The 18,087-nt window shown below is 42.9% G+C and overlaps 1 long non-coding RNA gene across 1 annotated transcript in view; it reads left to right on the top strand.

The window, feature by feature from the left end:
• LOC309859539 overlaps positions 1-18,087 on the top strand; it is a 147,494-nt gene that overhangs the window by 112,173 nt on the left and 17,234 nt on the right. Inside the window, exon 3 of the long non-coding RNA XR_014308749.1 lies at positions 15,361-15,540. This is a non-coding gene — a long non-coding RNA (uncharacterized lncRNA). The remainder of the gene's footprint in view (positions 1-15,360; positions 15,541-18,087) is intronic.

Genomic DNA, 18,087 nt, shown 5'->3' with positions numbered 1-18,087 from the left:
GCTCAACTGTGTAAGAACCTATCATGCTTTTCCCTGAAATGATTGTACCATTTTACATTCCTGGCATCAATGTACAAGCGTTTTAGTTCTCCATAGTCTCATCGTCACGTGGTATTGTCATTTGTTTTAATTTTAGCCACTTTAGTGGGTGTGTAGTGGCATCTAATTGTAGCTTTAATTCACATTTTCCTGTGACTAATAATGTTCACATTTTCATGTGTTTATTTGCCATTCAATATCTTATTTTGTGAAATATCTCTTCAAATCGTCGCCCCCTCCTTTTTTTATTTGGTTGTCTTCTTACTGAATTGCAAGAGTAATTTATGATTCTAAACATAGGTCCTTTATCATGGACATACTTTGCATGTATTTTCCTCAGTCAGTGTTTAACAGTATTCTAAAAAAAGCAAAAGTTTTTGATGAAATGGAAGTTGTCAATTTCCTTTTTTATGTTTTACACTTTCTGGGTGCTCTTTGAGACATTTTTGTCTACCTCACATTTGTGAAGGTATTCTCAAATGATTTCTCCTAGAAGCTTAATGATGTTAGCTTTGGGGCACCAGGATGGCTCAGTTGATTAAGCATCTACCTTCACCTCAGGTTATGATTTCAGGGTCCTGGGATCAAGTCCCACATCGGGCTTCCTGCTCTGTGGGGAGTCTGCTTCTCCCTCTCCCCTTGCTCATGCTCTCTCTCTCTCTCTCTTAAATAAATAAATAAAAAAAATTTTTTTTAAAGATTTTATTTATTTGTCAGAGCGAGCGAGAGCGAACACAGGCAGACAGAGTGGAAGGCAGAGTCAGACGGAGAAGCAGGCTCCCTGCGGAGCAAGGAGCCCGATATGGGACTCGATCCCAGGACGCTGGGATCATGACCTGAGCCGAAGGCAGCTGCTTAACCAACTGAGCCACCCAGGCGTCCCTAAATAAATAAAATCTTAAGAAAAGATAAGATTAGGTTTTACCTTATGATCTGTGACCCATCTCAAATTAAATTCTGTATACGGGATGAGGAAGAGTGGAGGTTCATTTTCTCCCCCCATGGATGTCTAGTTGTTCCAGCACAATATCTTGAAAGCACCCCCTCCAGGCCTTGAATGACCTTAGTGTCTTGTCAAAAATAAGCTAGCAGTATATATTTGGATATAGTTCTGGACTCTGTTCCATTCATAGTTTTGTCCTTATTTAAATACCACACTGTTTGGATTACTGTGACTTTGTTGTTAGTTTTGACATCAAGTAGTATGAGTTTTCAAATTTTTTTTTTTCCAAAATTGCTTTGGCTAGTCTAGGTCCTTTGCATTTATTTCTATTACAGATGTTAGAACCTGTTTTTCAATTTCTACAGAAATGAAGCATTTATTAGAGTTGTTTTGAATCTGGAAAGAATTGACATCCTAAAAATACTGAGTCTTGATAATCTATAAACAACAGTACACCATTGTATCTTTTTAGGCCTCCTTTAATTTTTCTCAGCAATGTGCGTGATTTTCAATGTAAAAGTTTTGCATGTCTTCTGTTAAATGTGCCCGTAAGTATTTTAAAAATGCTGCTGTAGGTATGATTCTTCTAAAAATTTTATTTTGTGGGGCACCTGGGTGGCTCAGTCAGTTAAGCATTTGCTTTTCGGCCCAGGTCATGATCCCAGGGTCCTGGGATCAAGCCCTGCATTGGGCTCCTTGCTCAATGTGGGGTTCCATCCCAGCACCCTGGGATCATGACCCGAGTCAAAAGTGGATGCTTAATTGACTGGGCCACCCTGTAGAAGGTTTTAAATTATAAATGCATTGGTTTTGGGGGCAGATAAAGGGCTCTTATGTCAATTTTGCAAAATTATGTCTTACAATGCATTTGTAAGAAGTCAACTTTATTGCATAGGTTATTCATGTTCCCTTATTACCATTTAGTATATATATGATATTTAGTGATGCCCCATTTTTATTCCTAAGACTGGTAATTTTTTTTTCTTGCTTAACTTTGCTAGGGTTTATCAATTTTATTAATCTATTCAAAGAATTAACTTCTAGATTTATTAATGTTTCTGTTGTTTATATGTTTTCTATTTCATTGATTTTCATTCTTTATTATTTTCTTCTACTTATTTTGCATTTTTATTCTTATTTTTCTAGCTTCTTAAAGTGGAAGCTTGGGTTATTGATTTTAAATCTTTCTTCTCTAATATAAGCATTTAAGGATATAATTTTTCCTCTAAGTGCTCCTTTAGCAGCATCCCTCAAGTTTTGATGAATTGTGCTTTTATCATTCTATTGGAAATATTGTCTAATTTCTCTTGTGATTTCTTCATTGACCCATGGAGTGCTTAAAAGAATGTTGCTTAATTTTCAGATATACAGGGATTTTCTTGATTTTATTATTGATTTCTAATTTAATTACATTTGGTCAGAGAATTGAACTCTGAATTATTTTGATCATATAAAAATTTTAAGGGGAGCTGGGTGTCTCGGTTGAGACTCCAACTCTTGGTTTTGGCTCAGATCATGATTCCAGGATCCTGGGATCAATCCATGCATTGGCCTCTATACTTGTCAGGGAGTCTTCTTCTCTTTCTCTCCCTCTCCCTTATGCCCCCTCACTCACTCTCTCATTCTCACAAAAATTAACAAATGAATATTTAAAAAAAATTTTTTTAGGACTTTTATCATGGCTTAGTATATGTGAACATCAATTTGGTCCAGCTGGTTGATAGTGTTTTTCAGATTTGCTATATTCCTATTGATATTTTGTCTGCTTCTATGAATTTCTGAGAAAATAATGTTAAAATATATTTTATGGTTATGGATCTATTTCTCCCATTTTTGTCAATTTCTTGCCATATGCATTTTGAAGTTATGTTATTAGTTATATATGCATTGAAGATTATTGTGTCTTTTAAATTAATTGATCTTTTTATCATTATGAATTCTCTCTTTTATCTCTGGTAATATTTTTTATCATAAATATTACTTTGTCTAATAGTAGTATAGCCTCTCTAGTTTCTGTATGATTAGTTTTCACATGGAATATTATTTTCATCCTTTTACTTTAATCTTTGTAGTTAAAGTCAGTCAGCATATAGTTTGGCCTAGGTTTCATAGCTAGTCAAACAATTTCTCTCTCTCTCTGTCATTGTTTTATAAGATTTTTTTTTTTTACTTTTGATTATATGTATTTATTTGGATCTATGTATATGCTTATGTGGAATTTAGGTTAAACAATACATCATAACTACATAATATATCACCTACATAGTAAAATATATTTGAATTTCTGTTAAATATTTACATTAATATATTTTACTTAATGCATTTTGTTAGCTTAATGAGAGTAATACATAATTTAATATAAAAGCATTGAGAATCATTGTCTTCAAATATTTTTTTAAAAATTTAAAATAATAATTACAATCATAATGTTTACAGAAATGTATTGGGTACTCACTATGGTTTTTTGTTTTTTTTTTTACTTTTATTTTTTAAATTTCTTTTCAGTGTAACAGAATTCATTGTTTATGCACCACACCCAGAGCTCCATGCATACATGCCCTCCATAATACCCACCACCAGGATCCCCCAACCTCACCCCCCGCCCCTTCATAACCCTCAGATTGTTTTTCAGAGTCCATAGTCTCTCATGGTTCATCACCCACTCCAATTTCCCTCAACTCCCTTCTCCTCTCTATCTCCCCATGTCTTTCGTGTTATTTCTTATGCTCCACAAGTAAGTGAAACCATATGATAATTGACTCTCTCTGCTTGACTTATTTCACTCAGCATAATCTCTTCCAGTCCCGTCCATGTTGATACAAAATTGGGTATTCATCCTTTCTGATGGAGGCATAATACTCCATAGTGTATATGGACCACATCTTCCTTATCCATCGTCCACTGAAGGGCGTCTTGGTTCTTTCCACAGTTTGGTGACCGTGGCCATTGCTGTTAAAAACATTGGGGTACAGATGGCCCTTCTTTTCATCTCCCTGATGGCTAGTGATGATGAACATTTTTTCATGTGTCTGATAGCCATTTGTATGTTTTCATTGGAGAAGTGTCTGTTCATGTCTTCTGCCCATTTTTTGACATGATTATCTGTATCTTTGGGTAAGTACCCAGTAGTGCAATTGAAGGGCCATAGGGAAGCTCTATTTTTAATTTCTTGAGGAATCTCCACACTGTTCTCCAAATTGGTTGTACCAACTTATATTCCCACCAACAGTGTAAGAGAGTTACCCTTTCTCCACATCCTCTCCAACACACGTTGTTTCCTGTCTTGCTAATTTTGGCCCTTCTAACTGGTGTAAGGTGGTATCTCAATGTGGTTTTAATTTTAATCTCCCTGATGGCTAGTGATGATGAACATTTTTTCATGTGTCTGATAGCCATTTGTATGTTTTCATTGGAGAAGTGTCTGTTCATGTCTTCTGCCCATTTTTTGACATGATTATCTGTTTTGTGTGTGTTGAATTTGAGAAGTTCTTTATAGATCCTGGATATCAGCCTTTTGTCTGCACTGTCATTTGCAAATATCTTCTCCCATTCTGTGGATTGCCTCTTTGTTTTGTTGACTGTTTCCTTTGCTGTGCAGAAGCTTTTGATCTTGATGAAGTCCCAAAAGTTCATTTTTGCTTTTGTTTCCTTTGCCTTTGGAGACATATCTTGAAAGAAGTTGCTGTGGCTGAAATCGAAGAGGTTACTGCCTATGTTCTTTTTGATTCTGATGGATTCTTGTCTCACGTTGAGGTCTTTTATCCTTTTTGAGTTTATCTTTGTGTATAGTGTAAGAGAATGGTCGAGTTTCATTCTTCTACATATAGCTGTCCAATTTTCCCAGCACCATTTATTGAAAAGACTGTCTTTTTTCCACTGTATATTTTTTTCCTGTTTTGTCAAAGATTATTTGATCATAGAGTTGATAAGTCATCTCTGCACTCAATGTGGGATTCAAATTTACAGCCCCAAGATCAAGAGTTGCATTATCCACCAACTGAGCTAGCCAGGTGCCCCTGAAAATTTTTCCTTTTAGTAGCAATGTTTGATCCATTTACATGTGATGTAATTATTTTTATAGTTGTATGTGTGTATGTATTTATTTTTTAAATTTTATTTATTTTACAAAGAGAGAGATAGCATGAGAAGGAACACAAGCAGGGAGAAGCAGACCCCCCATTGAGCAGGGAGCCTGATGTGGGACTTGATCACAGGACATGACCTGAGCCAAAGGCAAATGCTCAATGACTGAGCCACCCGGGTACCCTATAGTTGTATTTAAACTTACCTTCTTCTTATTTGTTTTCATTTTGTTCCATTTGTTCTTTGTTTCTTCTTTCCTACCTTTTGGATTAAGCCAGTACTTATTTTATATTTTATCTTCTAAGTTCTACTGGATTTTTAGCTGTATATATATATTTTAACTTTTGCAGTGGTTTCTCTAGAGATTAAACATGTATTCTTAATTTCTCATAGTCTACCTTGAATTCATGAATATTGTAAAAACTTTTACTCTCCTTCATCTTTGGTGCTATTTTGTCATATTTTACTTTTACATACATTATAAGTCTATAGTACAGAATTATTATTTTGCAGTTCTAGAGTTTCTATTTTTTCAATTTCTTTCTTGAAATAACCCACATATTCAGCCATTGTATTCATTTTTTCCTGTAACTTATCTAATGTATTTATAACACCTGATTTAAATTTCTTAGCTGTTAATTCCAACAACTAGTTTGTGAATCTGTCCCTACTGACTGTGATTTTCCTGACTTTTGGTTATAGGTTCCTGCTCTTTCCATGTTTCATAATCTTTTGCTGTGGAGGTGAAAGTGTAGTATTTGTTTGTTTCCTGGAGCAGGCACGCTAACTCCTCTGTCTCGCAGATAGAGTGCAGGGCTAGTTGGTCAGACTCTTCCTTGAGTCTGGTTGGCCTGCAGCCTTAATGAGATCGAGTTTACAACCTTAATGAGATCGAGTCCACCATGACTCCTGCCCTGTACCTGGTCAGTAGTTGACTTGGGGGGAGATTGGATTGCAGTTCAGATATTTTTGGTTCATTTTGGATTTAACTCCTCAGGGCCCCCAAATCCAATCTCCATGTTCATGATGAAGCTGAATGGGACTAAGCGGTTTGTCTTTGCTCACCTGCCCTTTCTTGATGACTCCTTCCTTGGCAAAATTTTTGACGGGGGCAGCATTGCGGAGCTGAGTAATTTACTATTGCATTTGGAGCTCTTCCAGATGGTAGCCCATCCTGCCAGCCCACACAGTTTGTAGTAACTCTGTATTTTGTCAGTGTGGTTGAACTGAGAATATTTCCCAAAACTTCCCTCCCTGCACTTCTGGGTCAGCTTAGACCACAAGAAACATTTTGCACAAGGCTTGAAAGATGGGAGGTAAACTGCCGCTGTATTGTTCTGCATTCTGGGGCTCAGCAGGGGCACCAGGAAGGTTCACTCCCTTGGTGTGGGACATTTGACCCCAGCTCCTCTAGGTCCCATGAACTCCCTTTTCATCTTTGAGTTGTGGGTCAATTGCACAAGGCAAAGGTTATTGGCTTTTCCTATCGATAATTCACAGGATTAAGCTTGGAAAGTGTGAGCAGCAGATGTGGGTTCTAGTTTGTCCCCATAAATCCTGGTACATCCTACAATTCCAATTTGTCCTGACCTTCCATCCGCATTCATTTTTCCTTTCTGAAGGCCAGTCTAGCTGGCCTCTAGTGATTCGGGGCTTAATACTAGTTACAATGGCAACACCCTGTGTGGACCGTTTGCTTGCTGCCCATCTTGCATAAGGTCAAACCCATGAGATAAATCCCTGATTTTGTACCACAGGTGGTAGCTCTGTTTCTCTGATTGACCCTGACCCTGATTGAAGAACTGACTGAGCCCAGTTCTTCCTCCTTCTTGGAAAATCTCTCCCCTCCTGGAATGCCCCAGGTACCCATACCAGCTCCCCATCCCTTCTCAGGTAGGGAAGCTACTTGGCCTTCTGTGTACGTGTGACAGGTTGTTTCTTTCTGGAATTCAGTTCATCAAGGTTTCCTTGAATCCTTCCCACTGCTAGACTCATAGAAAAGTGTGATCTTAATTTTCATCCCAGTTTTTCTTGTCATTACCACAGGATCAAGTCCTATACATCCTTTTAAATTATAAACAGTGGCAAAACTGGAAAGTGTCCTCGGAGGGTGGGTGTGGGATTTCTCATCCCCCTTTCTGCTTTCTGGGCCTGGGAACAGACATCATGACAGGTGCTACAGCAGCTGCCCTAGACTTGGTGACCGAGACCACTCCCGGCGGTGCACAGGGCAGAGTGGAAGGTTTAAAGGGCTTGCTGTACAAGCTCTGGACTGCTGATTGCCAGAATTGTGATGCGGAAAGCTAAGACCTTGAGTGTTTAAGCCAGTGATACTTTTTATTTTCTCATTCATGCAGCCAAACTTGTTTCTGAGGCAGCTACTGGGATTTTGCAGGGCTATGTGGGGTGGGTAGCAGAGAGGAGAAGGATAGAAGCCGGGAGCAAGCCAGGACACTACAGAAGACACGTTGGGAAGGTGTGCTAAGGTTGGCTTTTGGCTGTGGCAGGGGGGACTTGGAGGTGTGTTGAGGAGAGGGTTTGCAGGCAGAGAATGTAAATTATTTTTCAGCTTTGCTCTATGTAGCGACTTCCCTTTTGCTACTTCCTTTAGAGCTCTCCTGTCTGGATCTATGTTTCTTTCCAAAGCTGTGAGCAATTGGACTTGGATGACTTTGGATGCAGCCCTGTGTTGAGATGGGCTCAGGTTTATTTGGGTTCCAGCAAATTATTTGAAGAGAGCCCTAGGACTGGGAATGGTTAGGTTATTGTGTGTCCCCTGGGGAGGGGTGGTTCAACAGCCTTAGACACATAGAATGTCCATTCTGGAAGGGTCTTGGGCAACTATCCTTCCACATTACTCTGTTGCAGATAAAGGCAATATCTGCCTTGGTTGAGACTTGCTCTCATTGGCCATTTTCTCCATTGGATCAGATTTTTTAATGGTGAGATTTCCCACCTAGGTTTCTTGGTCCTAATGGGGGGGACACATCTTCTTTTCCCCTAGCTAGGAGTTGACAATCAAGAGTTCAATCTTATCTGTATCTAGGTTTCCCAAATGGGGATTCAGCATGTGAAGGTGATGAGTAAAACTTTGATCATTTCTATAATCTTCATTGAATGAATGAAATGGAGGGGAAATCCTTTGGCCAACCCAGAAGAGGAAACTGAGTCTCATGGAGGGGAAGTGACTCAACCAAAAGCCTGTAGCTAATAGGGACTGAGCTGGCTTTAGAGCCTGTATCTCATAGCTCATCGACCAGAGCACTTCGTGCTCTCCTCTGACTTGGGGGTAACAGTGTAATGGAATTAACATGAGCTTAGATGCCAGACCGGCTTTTTAAAAGATTTTATTTATTTATTTGTTAGAGAGAGAGAGAGAGAGAGCGCGTGAGCACAGGCAGATAGAGTGGTAGGCAGAGGCAGAGGGAGAGTCAGGCTCCTTGCCGATCAGGGAGCCCGATGTGGGACCTGAGCTGAAGGCAGCCGCTTAACCTACTGAGCCACCCAGGCGTCCCTAGACTGGCTTTTTATCCTGGCTTCCTTCTAAGTTATTGTTGAACTTCCTTCCAACCCTGTGGCAGCAGAGAACAAGATGTCATTGCAGCAGCAGCATCACCCTGAGCAGAAAAACAAACTTCACATACATGTCCCAGCCTGGGTTTTCCTTCATGTACTGATGGTCCCAGGCAGAATAGATGAGGCAACATGAATTCATAAAAATGCTTTATCTATCTAAATGCTTTAACTGTCCTACTTCTCAATGGAAGGATACCTACTTCCTCCCCTCTGTCTGCCTGGGAATATTTGGTGATGCCTAGAGACAATTTGGGTTATCACAGCTCATGGTAGGGGTGGGAGTGGGAGGGGGAGGAGTGTAGTGAGGGATTGGAGACATTACTGGCATCTAGTGGATAGAAGCCAGGGATGCTGCTAAACTTCCTACAGGGCATGACAGCCCCCACTGACCACAATGGAGTATTACCCAGGTTCCATTAACACCTCCCTGGTAACCTAACGGTGACCAAAGCAGTGGGAGCTTGATTAGGCCTGTGGTACCCAAGAAGTACCAAGTGTGCAGGCTCAGTTCGATCCCTTTCATCGACAGCCTACATTTGTCTTTGTTGGATTTCATGCTTTGTGGACATCCTCATCCTTTCCCCAGCTCTCCCATTCCCAAGCACAGAACTAGGAAGACCAGAGCTTTCCAAAGGGTTCCATGCACATGAATCACCCAGGGATATTGTAACATGTGCATTCGGAGTAGGTGAGTCTGGGATGGCATCCGAGATTCTGCATTTCTAACAAGCTCCTGGGGAGTGATGCCCAAGCTGCTGGTCCACAGGCCAGACTTTGAGTGTCAGGGAATAGGACCACATGTTGCTCTTTCCCTAATTACTATTTACTTCTTGCATGTGGTTTCCACATTAGATCACGAACATGCCGGGGGCGGCGTGTTTTGTAGCTGGGAGACCCTGGAGAGGGGGCTGCCGCGTTCAGTCTCAGCTGTGGACCCTCTCCTCCACGGGCCGCGATCCAACTTGGCTGGCTTCTTCGAGAGACTGGAAGGCTGTAACGAAAAGCTCAGGAGGTTTGATGCATTAACGCCGGCAGGCTCGTCTTACTGATTGTGGCCGTTTGCCCTGATACCTTCTCTGAATAGACTAACTTAACATATTTCACTCCCACTAACTAAACCCATTACAGTTTCCTCCTAAAATAAAACTTGTTGTAATTTTCATGTATAGTACTCAGCACATACCAATATCTGTAACACTTGTTGTATCTCTGTTAAAAAAAAGTCCATTGCCCTACCCTGAGCTCCTGATCAGTATTCCCTCTTAAGCAGCATCAGCGAGGTACCCAGCCCTCTGAGCTCCACTTTCTGCACGTGCAAGATGGAGCTAATTGTTTCAACTTTGCAGGAAGAGTGGGGTAGACATTACCCAAGACAGTGCCAGCTTCGTCTTCCTATCTTCCACGTCTATATTTTGAATCTCTCTCCCCACCGCTTCTCTCTCTCTCCCTCTCTCCCCCGTCTTCCTCCTTTCTTCCTTTTCTCTCTTCTTCCCTCCATTCTTTCTTTCTTTTTGTTTTCCCGAGTGTTTGTTTCTCATCTTGCTGATGTTTTTCATGGCTTGTCCTTATCCCACTTTCTGCTGCTTTGAGATGGAGAGGGCAAAGTCTCCTTGCCATCCTCTTAGGTGAGCTACTGGGAGGGCAGGGTGTGCTTTCTCTTCATCCTGCTAGGGTGCTAGAGTTGATGACTGCGGAAACCAGGCTGAAACACAGTGCCACCCTTGAAAGGCACAGCTCGGTTCCTGGCTGGGGTCCTTTCAGATGTCCTGACTGGAGTTCCCCACCTCCCCAGCCAGCCAGGGGTGCAGCCCTCAGTCATGGACTTCTACACGCTTTACTCGCTTCATCCAAGACATGTTCTCAGACGCCATTCCAAGCCTTTCTTATACTGTGGATGTGGCCAGGGGACCTGACTTCTCTTTTCCTGGCTCTTTCCAATGTCGGGTTATCTGACTTTAAAAAAAAAAATCTGCCTGTTTTATTTCAGATTTGGTTCATTTTCACTTTGTGAGCTCCTGTTCTTTTCCATGAATGTTATCTCTTTGAGGATTATAAACTTACATATTTTCTAGTTTTTATCAGGTTACTCTGCTGTTTTTCTTTTGTCTGATGTGAACACTTCTCCTGGTTAAATTTATTATGTTAGTTTTTATATTCTTCACTGTTTTGGAATTTGGATTTGTGGGCTCATCTTTTTTTTTTTTTTTCCTTCCTTTTAGTTTTCCAGAAAAAACACCTAGTTCTCTCTGGCCTAATTCATAGCTACATCGCTAGACCTTCCCCCACTTTCTACAGCACTTGGCGCCACCACATGGGGGGTATTTCGAAGCCTACCCTGGTTAGGCGGAGGACTGGTTCCCAGTGAGTGGACTTCCAGAAACCTCCATGTAATCTACTTCAATATACTGTTGAAGGTGTTTCTAATTTTTCCACCATTTCTGGTACAAGTTCTCCTATTTTAAAATTTGATAGCTCTCTTCATAATAGTTTGTCTTCTAGGTTGCACGTGGTTTTTAACTGTGAACAGAAGTGTGTGTGTGTGTGTGTGTGTGCACACGCACGCATGTTTGTGACAGGCTCATCTGGAATGGAAGGTTTTCTCTTTCTCCTTGGAGGCCCAGTTCAAAGGCCAGGTCTTGCCTGTTCCTTCTGACCTCTCAACTTTCTCTACTCAAACAAGCTGATATGTGCTGTAGCCCCTGGCAGTGGCAAGATAGTTTTTTCAGTCACTGTCTGAGCTTAAATCAAAGAGCTTGCTTCCCATCTCTGGTCTTAAATGGGGCATATTTGGTTCTCAGTATGCCGGGTAACCAAACTCTTTCTTGACCAACTCTGCCTCCTTCCAGACCTATAGGCAAGTAGCATCAAACTTCAGCCCATTTAATGTTTTATTTTGGGGGGTTTGGTCCACGGACATATTTATCCTGTTTTCAATGAGGATATATTATCTTTAATTTTTTCCTTTTATATATTATTTGTTATTGCTTTGGGTTTGGAGTCAGAGCATGAGGCTTAATGTAGGTCCTTGAATAGTGTCTCGTCTGGGTTCTGTACAAACAACGGAGGGGAAGGGCACTTGGGGGCTCAGTGGGTTAACCGTCTGCCTTCAGCTCAGGTCATGATCTCGGGGTCCTGGGATCAAGCCCCTCATGGGGCTCCATGCTCGGTGGGGAGTCCGCTTTTCCCTCTGCCTCCTCCCCTTCCCCCAACACTTGTGTGCAAGGGTGCCCCCTCTGTCTCTCTCTCAAATAAATACATAAAATCTTTAAAAAAAATGACAAAACAGAGGGGAGTGCTCCCCAGATGGCTGCTTGACCACAAGAAACAATGTCCTAATTTAGCCATACGTGCTAGGGTGGCAAGAGAGGAATGACAGATGCACCACTGGGCAGGGAATCAAGAATCCTGGGTCTTGTTTCCTTTAGTATCCTCTACGTATTAACTTGCTGTGTGACTTTGGACAAGTGATTGAACCGCTCTGGGCCTCAGTGCCCTCCCTTGAACAACAGTGATGTTGGACTACTTAACCTCCACAGTCTAGAGTTACAGGAGTCTACAGGGGGGTTGTTTCAAACAATGTTCTCTGTTGCACTTAGAAGGACTGCTGAAACTATTTGTTTAGTTCAGGCAAATGGTAAATGTGTCCGCCACTCTAATGAAATGAGTACATTTTTGCTCTAAATGTCATGGATGTTTATTATCAGATTAAACTACAGCAGGCCTAATTTTAGCTCTTCCAATTCAAGTGGAGCAGTGAAGATTAAATGTTAGGCATAATTAAAGATGCAGATGTAGTTATATTGAATTATAAACCTCATTAAGCACAACGTCCCAGGAAGGCCCCTGAGACCAGCTACAAAGGACTTCCAGTTGCAATGCTGTGGTTATTAAAATATTGTAAAGTAAATCTCATTCCAAAAATATTATGACTTGTGTGGAGGGTTTTTTTTTGTTTTTTTTTTTTAACATGGCTGGGGTTGGTTCTGTGGGTAATTTCTTTGCTCTGTTTGCACAAGGTTGGGAAGGGAGACTTTTCCCTGACCCTCTCCAAAGAAAGCCTCCCTGGAGCAAGGTGCTGTCCCCTCCCCCCCACAGTGGGTTCTGTTCTCCTGGGCCAGTGGTGGGGAAAGGCAACCTCAAGGTCAGTCAGTCAGAGTCCGTCACAGAAGTTGGTAGCAAGGGAAGCTGGGGGAGAGGGCAGAGGTTTTCTCAGGACTGGAAGGCCACGGTTTTTTTTTTTTTTTAATTTTTTTTTATTTTATTTTTATTTATTATTATTATTATTATTATTTTTTTTTAACTTTCATAAACATATATTTTTATCCCCAGGGGTACAGGTCTGTGAATCACCAGGTTTACACACTTCACAGCACTCACCAAAGCACATACCCTCCCCAATGTCCATAATCCCACCCCCTTCTCCCAAACCCCCTCCCCCCAGCAACCCTCAGTTTGTTTTGTGAGATTAAGAGTCACTTATGGTTTGTCTCCCTCCCAATCCCATCTTGTTTCATTTATTCTTCTCCTACCCACTTAAGCCTCCATGTTGCATCACCACTTCCTCATATCAGGGAGATCATATGATAGTTGTCTTTCTCTGCTTGACTTATTTCGCTAAGCATGATACGCTCTAGTTCCATCCATGTTGTCGCAAATGGCAAGACTTCATTTCTTTTGATGGCTGCATAGTATTCCATTGTGTATATATACCACATCTTCTTGATCCATTCATCTGTGGATGGACATCTAGGTTCTTTCCATAGTTTGGCTATTGTGGACATTGCTGCTATAAACATTCGGGTGCATGTGCCCCTTTGGATCACTACATTTGTATCTTTAGGGTAAATACCCAATAGTGCAATTGCTGGGTCATAGGGCAGTTCTATTTTCAACATTCTGAGGAACCTCCATGCTGTTTTCCAGTGTGGCTGCACCAGCTTGCATTCCCACCAACAGTGTAGGAGGGTTCCCCTTTCTCCACATCCTCGCCAGCATCTGTCATTTCCTGTCTTGTTGATTTTAGCCATTCTGACTGGTGTGAGGTGATATCTCATTGTGGTTTTGATTTGTATTTCCCTGATGCTGAGTGATATGGAGCACTTTTTCATGTGTCTGTTGAAGGCCACGGTTTTTACGTAGAGAGAGAAAGCTTTTCTTAGTGACATTTCCATTTTTACCCCTTTGTGTAAAGATAACGTTGTCATTTTGCAGATTCATATACTACTGGAATAGGATAAAGAGTAAAAAATCCAACCACTCCAAGATAATGGCTGTTAATATTGTGATGCATCTCTCTCTCCAGAGTTCACAGAAATAACAGATCATAGCTTAAAAGCTGTTTTTCTGTTTTTAAAAATGTAACGTGAAGTGGATGTGTTTCCTTGTCAATACATATCGATATACATGACCTTTTCTTTTTTTTTAATAGGTTTTATTTATTTATTTGAGATCAAAGAGAGAGAGAGTGCGAGTGGGGGGGGGGGTTGGGCAGAGGGAGAGGGAGAAGCAGACTCCCCGTTGAGCAGGGATTCCTGAGGCAAGGCTCCATCCCCAAATTCGATCCCAGGACCCCGAGATCTCGACCTGAGCAGAAGGCAGATGCTTAGCTGACTGGGCCACCCAGGCACCCTTACATGAGCTTCTCTAATAGCTAATGGCATTGTAGCTAATGACATGTGGACTGGATTTTATTTATTTTTTTTGCATAAACTTGACTGAGCATTCAGATTTTTTTTTAAGTTTTTTTTTTGTTTTTTTTTTTGTTTTGTTTTGTTTTTTTAAAAACTACTGGAAACCAATGCTGTAAAGGATCCCCTGTTCCCACACCTTTGGATGTTTGTCTGATTAGCTCCTTGACAAGCTCCCAGAAAAGGATCAGGCGGTGTCAGTTATGTATCTGCGCAACAAAGCCACGTGACAGACCACCCCACACACCGTGGCCGCCGACAGTCGTTTACTTCCCGTGTGAGTCTGAGGGCTGGCAGTGTGGTAGGTCTGTCTGAGCTGTTCCGGGCTCACTCACGTGTCCTCGGGTCCGCTGCAGGTGGGGTGATTGGGATGGCCTCAGCAGGGACGGCTGGGTGGCCCAGCTTTGTTCCATGGCCCAGATGTGTCCTCAGGGCAGAAGCAGAGGAGTAAGAGAAAACACAGTGACACTGGTCTACCAACATCCCGTCCATCAAAGCAAGTCACATGACTGAACTCACCATCAAGAGGTACAGATGAGAAGAGCTACACAGTTATGGTTTTGTTTTTTTTTTTTAAGATTTTATTTATTTGATGCACACAGAGAGAGAGATCACAAGTAGTCAGAGAGGGAGGCAGAGAGGGGAGGAAGCAGGCTCCCTGCTGAGCAGAGAGCCCGATGCGGGACTCGATCCCAGGACCCTGAGATCATGACCTGAGCCGAAGGCAGAGGCTGAACCCCCAAAGCCACCCAGGCGCCCCTACACGGTTATGTTTTAAAAAGCTTGGTTACAGGGTGGGATGTAGGCTGTGGGGGGGCACTTAGGAGATCCCTGTCCCATCAGCGGTCATAACACAGGCACATTTAACACATTGACACAAATTTGTAAACTGTCCAGCAGGTGGGACCAATTCATGCCACCACCAACAAAGCGTGAGGATATCCTCTGTGTTTTCAGTTACTGGACTCTACTTCTGCTTCCACAGGCTCTCACTGCTCGAGCGGACTGATTCCTCTCCTCACTTCCCCACAGGCATTCCGGTCTGGTCTTCTTCCAAGCTCCTGCGGATCCTCGTATCTTGAATGTTCTTTCTCCATCTACCCCACCATGTCCCAGCACCATCTATCCGATGGTGTGCAATCATCAAGGTCCACCTTTGTCACCGCTGCGATTCCCGTGGATCCTGCCTTCCTCGGGACTTCTCTAGAGCAGGTAGGGTGACCAACGTGTCCCGGGTTGCCCAGGATTTTACTGGTTTCGAAACCAAGTCCTGTATCTCAGGTACACGCTCAGTGCTGGGAAGACCCAGACAGTCGGTTACCATAAGACAGGGGGTTGGCGAGCTTTACAGGGTCAGATGGTGAGGATTTTAGGCTTTGTGGATCACGTGGTCTCTGTCACAACTCCTTGGCTTGGTCATGGCCGTTTGAAAGCAGCCATAGAGGATATGTAACAAATGGGTGTGGCTTTGTTCCAATAAAACTTTATCTACAAAAACAGGTGGTAAGCTGCTTTGTCCACGTACTGTGGTTTTTTGACACAGGCTTTAGAGCTTACCATTTGGAGTGCACAATTTCACCTTCTGTCCTGTTTTCCTCTTAGGTTGTTTCACGTGGGTTAGTCTTGCCTCCTTGGTTGGAATGTAAGGGCAGTTCCTGATTTGACATCATGCTTAGTCACGTGACAGCTTTGTGACCTTGGGGGAAAGTTACTTAAATTCTTCGTGTCCTCATCTCTCAGATGGAGATAATAAAGGGGCCGATCCCATGGGTATTTCTGAAGATTAAATTAGGTAATCTTTGTCGGACACCTGGCCCACAAGGAGTGTTCAGTCCGTGCTAGCTGCTGTCACTGTCACGACCACCGCGGTCGTCATCAGCATCACCATCCCATGGGTCTTTTCCAGTAGCTAGCGTAGTTCTGGTTACAGAAGAGTCCCGATAAGCAGAATGCTAAAGGTGTTCAAGTGGGAAGGATCCTTAAAAACGTCTAATTCAACACTCATTTTAGAAGTGAGCATCATGGAGTTACGCTGTAGGAAGGAGGGTTGGATGCTGTCAGTCGCCTCCGACCGTGTACTTCCTCCGGTGTCGCCCCTCCGCATTTAGTGGTTGGTTACCTGCCAGCTGTGTGTGCCTAGAGACGAAATCCCAGCTTCCACGTCATGAGCACTCCGTCCTTGGAGAAGGCCAGATTTGTCTCATTGTCCATCTTCTGGTCTTATTCTGAGGATGTTTCCAACTATCTGGGCTGTGTAGGTGAGGCTCAGATAAGGGACCGGCCTGAGATGGTGGCTGGAAGGTTCAAAACGGGTGAAATCAAGCACAAGGAGTACACTGAAGACAGTGGTCAGAACTAAGCCGGGGGTACACAGGTGTCCGGGGTTGGCCTCCAGCTGGGGCCTGGCGTGTGCTGCGTGGGCAGACCCTTGGCTCCAGCAAGCCATGCAGGGTCCTGGACTACAGTCTTAGGGTGCGATGGGAGGAAGGGATGAACCTTTGGGAGATGCTGGTCCAGCATCTGGTCTGGACCCCAGTACCTGGTTCTTCCTCAAGCGTATCTCATCTCATCAGGACACTTCTACCATCTTGGCACTGGCTCAGCTTTGATCTGGTAAAGTCCAGGCTGGGTCCCCTGCTGCCAACTTTTGCAGCAAGAGTGAGACTTCATGATCCTGCTGGCTCAGGCGCATTTCATTTCCCGGTAATTAAACAAGTGGAGATCAAAGCAGACAAATCTCCCCCATCTCTCAGCACAGGAGATGAAAGGTAAATATTTCCAGCAACAGTATTTCTCCTTCATTAAAAGTGAGATGTGAACTGTCTTCTCCTGACTTTGAAGAATACTGATAAGTTCAAGGTCACTCCAGAAAAGATATCTGGTCTCTGTACCTCTATTAATCCACATCAATTTTTATCTTACATATATTGGGCTAACTTCAGGGATTTCAGAGACTAAATCATATCAAATTAGTCAGAAGACAAAGGAAAGTAAAAGATACCAAAACGTAATGGGTCAGTGCTGGAGAAGCCTACACATATGGCCGTGCCAAACAGAATTTCTCTTTGTTGGGCGGGTTTGAGGGCTTCCAAGGCCAGCATCTAAACTAGGTCCTGGAGTCCTATGTACAGGATCTCAGGCAGATGTCCAGTGCCCTCTCAGCGGGGCTTCTGAAGAGGTCATTTGGGACCTGCTATTTTCTTTGTAAGGAATGACTTCTCAGAGAACCCATCCCTAAGGCCACGAATCCGAGGGTGTTCTCATCAGATTCTCTTAGTGCAAAGAACGGATCTCGCTCAGATGAGCTCAGGTGATGGGCAGGTCTTACTGGGAAGATACCACAGGGACTCATGGGAATCTGAGAACAGGAATTTGAGTGCAGCTCAGGGAGGCTGCAGCGCCACTGGAAGGAAAGAGACCGACCTTCCTGCTGCCTACTCTTCCTGCTCTCCTCTGACAGTCCTCCTGGGCTTTTACATCATTGCTGCTTCCCCCTGACTTCTGCCCTCTCACCTGCTCCAGTGGCTGCTTTGAATGTCGGTCGTCCTTGTGTCCTCTCCACTCATGGTGTGTGGTTTCACTCTCTTGTGCCTCGTTCTCCGGTTCCAGATTCCAGAGAGATCTGACTTAGATAAGCTGTCATCTCCAGCCAGGCTGTTGAGGTCTCAGGTTTCTGGGCAGGCTGTGGGGGTTGCAGCCCCCCCCCCAACCCTATCAATCCAGTTAGCTGTAAGAGTGATGTCCCTCTCTAGATCAGGT

Source organism: Mustela nivalis, assembly GCF_964662115.1.
Source record: "Mustela nivalis genome assembly, chromosome: 2".
In the NCBI taxonomy this organism is placed as follows: Eukaryota; Metazoa; Chordata; class Mammalia; order Carnivora; family Mustelidae; genus Mustela; species Mustela nivalis.
Note: the sequence above shows the minus strand (reverse complement) of the source record. Positions and strands in the feature narration are given on the sequence as shown.